The following is a 6,174-nucleotide window of genomic DNA, read 5'->3' on the forward strand; positions in this document are numbered from 1 at the left end:
TGAGCTTTAGCAAAGGCAGTAAAAAAATGCAGTCTTGGGGGTGTTATTTTTTCATTTAACAGCCATTTGTGAGGTGCCTGCTGTGTGGCAGGGAGTGTGCTAGGTGCTAGAGGTTCCCCAGATATTACCAGAGGCACATTTTGCCTTAGGGTGGCAAGCCTCCTGCAATGGCATACAGAATGTGGATTTTTTAAAATGGGACCCTATTTGCCACATTCTTTTAATGGACTCTTGTTAATGTGTCATGTTTTCCTTTAATAAATCATTTAGGATTCTTGGGTGGTAGATGGAGAACAGTTCCAACAGCAGCTTTGGTCAAATGCATTTATAGCCACTAACCAACCTGCCTCCTGCAAGGAGTACAGGTGCCCCTTGTGACAGTGTAGAAGGGTGACTTACAGGCCCACAATTCTGCCAGCCAAAGGGCAAAACCCCATTTCAGAAAGGATGGAGTTCTGTGGGCTAGCTCAGAGCTGGGATCCACTTGATTCTGCCTGAGAGACCTGCACAAGTAGTTGTACATACAGCTCACAAAGACTTCGTAAGGCAGTTTTTAAGAAAACCGTACTTGGCAACACCAGGAGCAAATACTGGCGGCTAGCCCAGGTACCTGTCTGGGGAGGGACAGAGTCTCTGTCTGATCATGCTGAGTAGCAGGTGGGGCTATAGGGTCTGTGGAGGTAACCATTTAGCACAATGATAAAGAATTCAAGAATATTGTTAGAGCTCTTTCAAACCAGGCGGTTCACCGGCGCCATCCCAATTCAGAAGCCCTCAACATTCTCTCAGGGGGAGCAGGCAGGGTGGGTCGCTTGTCTGTGTTACCCCTCCAGGACATTCCTGGAGATTGCACAATGTACTCTACTCTCTACCCTTCCTGCTTCTACAGGTCCACTCTGGAATCCTATAAGATGTTCACTTGGGCAGCATTACTTCAGTTTGTTTCAGCTTTTGGTTGTTTGTTCAGTATGGTTTTAACCAATTGTTGGAGGATTCAGAAGCTTTTTAAATATGACAAAGAACCTTTGTAAAAATTGAGTAAAAAATAATGCCCCCTTTTCCTAACCAGGTTCACTTATGCTTAATTTACATAGGACTCTGGGGAGTTTGGATCATCCCCAGATGTTTCTGTTTTTTGTTAAAAACAGAAACCCAGCAGCACTCCTGGGAACATCTGGGACCTGTTTTCCATGTGGAAGTGGCACTAGCCCTCTAAACAATCCATGTGCTATATGCTACCTGTTGGACCCCAGCATGGAGATTTTGTGAAAGGTCATTTATGACTTTTATTTGGGGGTTATTTGGGGGTAAGGCATTATGGCCAGGTGAATGCTGTAATGCCTAGGTTACACATGAAACATAAACCTAATGAAATGTATGCTTGGTTCAAATTTCTTCAAGTTTAGAGGTGCTACAAAGGACTGTCATTTGTTGCCTCAGACAAAAGGCAGAAAGTGAGTATCATTTCAGAAATGTTTCAAGTATGCACAGTTGTAGTTGATGTTTTGATATATAGGTAATAATATGCACAGTGGAGAATATTTTCTGAAACAAAGAATGGCTGGAGGGAGGATACAGAGCCAGTAAGGTCGAAATGAACCTTCTAGAATGTCTTCTGATCTTTCAGCACATGGGAAGGATAGTGAACAAATTTCCCAACATGGTGCGATGCTCTATAGCACAATGATCTAGATTTCAGACTTTGTTAAGGTTTCTTTTTCAAAAATACTAGCGTGCATGGTGTGACTGGCAGATTGAGTTTAAAAGCTTTAAGAATGATTAATTGCATGGCAAGCACTCACGCTATCTGCACTTCCAGAATGTTATTGATGCATCCATGTACATTTCCACTGAGTAATTTTGGTGATGGGATGTGTGTGTTCCTCCTCACGATGTCACACGTATTAAAGTCTAGTCAGTCACTTCTAATTCACTTGCACTGTTTGGGAAATGCCAGGTTTACAAAGATACATGTTTGGAATAAAAATGGCTGCAAATGATTCAGAAGTTTGGTCTGTAATTTCTTTGCTTATAAGAACTTTTTAAGAGTTTCAGTGTAATACAAGATGCATGTTAAGAAGCATATTAGGCTCAGCACCTGTGGCTCAAGCAGCTAAGGCGCCAGCCACATACACCTGAGCTGGCAAGTTCAAATCCAGCCTGGGCCACCAAACAACAATGGTGGCTGTAACCAAAATATAGCTGGGCATTGTAGTAAGCACCTGTAGTCCCAGCTACTTGGGAGGCAGAGGCAGGAGAATCACTTGAGCCCAGGAGCTGGAGGTTGCTGTGAGCTGTGATGCCACAGCACTCTACCCAGGCCGACAGCTTGAGACTGTCTCAAAAAAAAAAAAAAGAAGCATGTCAAGTTCCTCCCATTCTACATGAACAGCCCACCTGATGTAGCTGAACTTCCTCCAAACTTTGACCTCCATACTGGTGGCCACCCACTTCTTTGTGCCTTACCCACCTGCCCAAGATATACCTAGGAGCTTGATCTTGAGCTAAATGTGCCCAAATTAAATAGGGCAGATTCCTCATTGTTAGTAGACTTCTTCCACTAGTCACTCAGCATTTTTTCAGAAGCTTTTTGGTAGCATTCTTACACATTTACAGATATAGTATTCTCTTAGATTTTTATTCTCCTTCATCTGTCTGGTTATGTCCTCTTATCCCAAATGTTATTCATTTGTGGTTTTCTTTTTTCTCTAGATAAAATCAACAAAGTTCTATTTATCTTATCAGTTTTTTAAATAATAAGCCTTTGGCTATACCAATCAAGTCTATGGGCTTTTGCTCTGTATTTCATTAATTACTATTTTTATATTTATTAAAATTTCATATTCTGCCTTTATGGATAAAAATCACACACATACACACCACACAGTATACAAAAGGTATGAAACAATACAGAGGGGTTAAAATTGGTTATTTTTAGGTGGACAGGATTGTCAGTGTTTTTGCTTTGATTTCCATGTTGTTTTTACTTTACTTATCTAAATATTAGTTTTCTACAGTAAGCAGAAAACTGTTTTTCTTTTGTAAAAATGACACATGCAAATTATTTTTAAATAAAATTACACCTGGAAGGGTATGAATTGCCAAGGCAAAAGAGATCTCAAATTGTAGGTGTGGAAGGAAAGATTTCTTTCAGCAAAAAGTGTTGATAACCCTGACATCTCTGACAATGGTCCAGTGAGTAATTTCAAGCATTTTAATTCTGGATGCCTCCTGGCTCCTGACTTGCTACCATCACTAATGCTAACTAAATATACTTCTCTAAGGTTGTCTAACCTTTTTAGTAAGCCAGGAAAGGACCTTGGCAAACTCAATGAGAACAAAAGATACAAAATTAAATAGAAGAAAAATCACTAATTAGTAAATCAGCAAAGTCTGTTTCCTCTTCAATTAGTTTTTCGGTCTACGAAATTACCTCTCATCCTGTCTCTTCACCTATGGTTAGTAACAGAATTAGTATAAGTGCTTACTTACTTAGAGCTCTGTCAGAGTGATTGACAGCTATCCATCAGCAAAGCCATCTGTCCCTAAGATCATGTCCACTCATTCTATGTACACAACTAACTAGGGTGTGCATAAAATGATATCACCAGAACTGTGCTGAAATCTGCAGCTGTGCCATCAGGGCCTGCTGCCAAGCCTCTGCTTTACTTTGAAACCTGGTCCAAATTATTTTATACTTTACTCAAGGTGATTCTTTAATAATTTTTTAAAATCCTAAGAATTAAATCTCCGTGGAGGTATAACTTCTACCCTCTCCTTTTTTTTTTTTTTTAACTAAATTGATTTCTTCTAAGAGGTGGTAGATTAGGGAAAAAATAAAATTATTCCCAATTCCATGTCTATTCAGAACTTAGCAGGAGAATATTTGGCTGTATATAATGGAAAACTCCAAATGCAAATCTCCAAACTCCAATAATAATGATTTAAACATGAAAGAAATGCGCTCCCCTCTCACATAAAAGAAGGCCATATGTAGGTCCTTATGGTCTGGTATAGCAGCTTCATGGTCATCAGGATATCAGCTCCTATTTTTCTCAGGCTGTAGCTTCCATCCTTAAGGTTGCCTCATGGTCCCAGATGGCTACCAGGGCACCACCCATCATGTCCACATTCCAAACCAACAGTAAAGGAGGGTAAAATGGCACATACCACCTTCCTTTTAACTAGCCTCCCCAGAAGTCCTATACAACACTGTTCAGACATATATTATTGTGTATTACTAAGGAATAAGAGAATGCATGTTGGAGACAATTAACAATTGCCACACCCACCATGTGTAACATATTCAGAATCTGTAGCTGCCTCAAGCCCTAAAATATACACTTCAAATCCTTAAATCTAGCTGGATTTAAGCAAGAGGCAAGCCTTTACTTGAGGTGGAGTAGAGAGGATGGGAAATCGCAGGTGCATGGAGTTGGTTAATCATATTCATATCCAAAGTCCTCTCATTTTATGCTAATTTTCTCCCATCCCCTCTCACATTCCTGTCCCTCCCAGAGGTACCAAGTCTAAGTAATTGAAAATATGTCCTTAAAAATATTGTTTGTTTCACTTAAAAGGTATGGGGCCTAAGAGTTCAGCCTGTTTTATTTTTTTCAAGTTGTATATACATTGCTGTGTTTACATCCAGTTCATTGTTTCCAGCTGCAGCATTCAATTCTACATTACGTTTCCCTTGCATTTTTCTTCTCCAGTCCTGCTGAAAACTGCACTGCTTCCACTTGCCCACTGCAGTGAATACTCCCATGGCCCTGACAGACCTGAGCTAGACTCTTTGGGTACATATATGATGGTTACATTCTCATTTTGCTGCTAGATTCTCTCTAGAAACAGTTCGGATCCTTACCGAACATGGATTTGGCTGACCTGAAAGTTTAGAATTACTGTCTTTTCTGGATGAAATTGAACATTCTATCAGTATGGAGTAATCCTTTTTTCTCTGCAATAATACTTGACGTAAAGTCTATTCTGATTAGTATTTGTACAACTTATCTTTTCCCATTATTACCTTTCTATGTCTTTATGCTTTAGATGTATCACATATAAACAGCCACACAGATGAATTTTTTTTTTTTTTGAGACAGAGCCTCAAGCTGTCCCTGTGGGTAGAGTACCATGGCTTCACTGCTCACAGCAACCTCCAACTCCTGGGCTCAAGCAAGTCTCCTGTCTCAGCCTCCCAAGTAGCTGGGACCACAGGCGCCTGCCACAACACCCTGCTATTTTTCAGTTTCAGCCATTATTGTTGTTTGGCAGGCCCGGGCTGGATTCGAACCCACCACCTTAGGTGTATGTGGCTGGCGCCTTAGCCACTTGAGCCACAGGCACCAAGCCCACAGATGGATTTTTAAAATCCATTCTAACAATCCTTATCATTTTACTGGAACCTTTAGTTTATATTTATGGTAATTAATGAAATAATTTGATTCATTTCTATCATTCTGTATGTTCTTTTGTTCATCTTTTTATGTTTCTTTTTCCCTCCTTTCTTTTCTTCATTTTAATATTCCGTTCTCCATTAGTCCCTTTTCTTTTATTCTTTCCTCAGATACCATATCCTCTAAAACTTTAAGACTCACCATAGCTTACTTGTTTAACATACCACAATCTAAAGTTAATCACTAACTTATAAGGTATTCTAATTTTATATTTTAACCACATAAGTCATTGTTTTTACTATTTTCTCTAGTAAATGTTAGTCTAGATTTTCCCATATATTTGCTACTTTTTTGCTGTCTTTTCTTTTGTGTTTGTTTATCTGTTTGTTTTCACCCTGTCACCCAGACTGAAGTACTGTGGTGCAGTAATGGCTTACTGCACTCTTGAACTCTTATCCCTGAGCAATCCTCACACTACAGCCCCCAGAGTAGCTGAAACCTCAGGTACAAACCAACCACCTAGACTTTGCTCTGGATTGCTTCTTGCATCTCAGATATTTTCTTCTGGGATCATTTTTCTTGTGCCTAATACATCCTTTAGACCAGTGGTTCTCAACCTTCCTAATGCTGCAACCCTTTAATACAGTTCCTGTGGGTCACTACCCACAGGATGAGAACCGCTACTCTAGACTTTCCTCTAGTGAGAATCTACTGATGCCATACTGACAGATGTTAATTGATAATATGTCCTTAAAAATATTGTTTGTTTCACTTA

The sequence above is a fragment of the Otolemur garnettii genome, unplaced genomic scaffold, assembly GCF_000181295.1.
Source record: "Otolemur garnettii isolate 467f Iridium unplaced genomic scaffold, OtoGar3 scaffold00002, whole genome shotgun sequence".
Classification (NCBI taxonomy): Eukaryota; Metazoa; Chordata; class Mammalia; order Primates; family Galagidae; genus Otolemur; species Otolemur garnettii.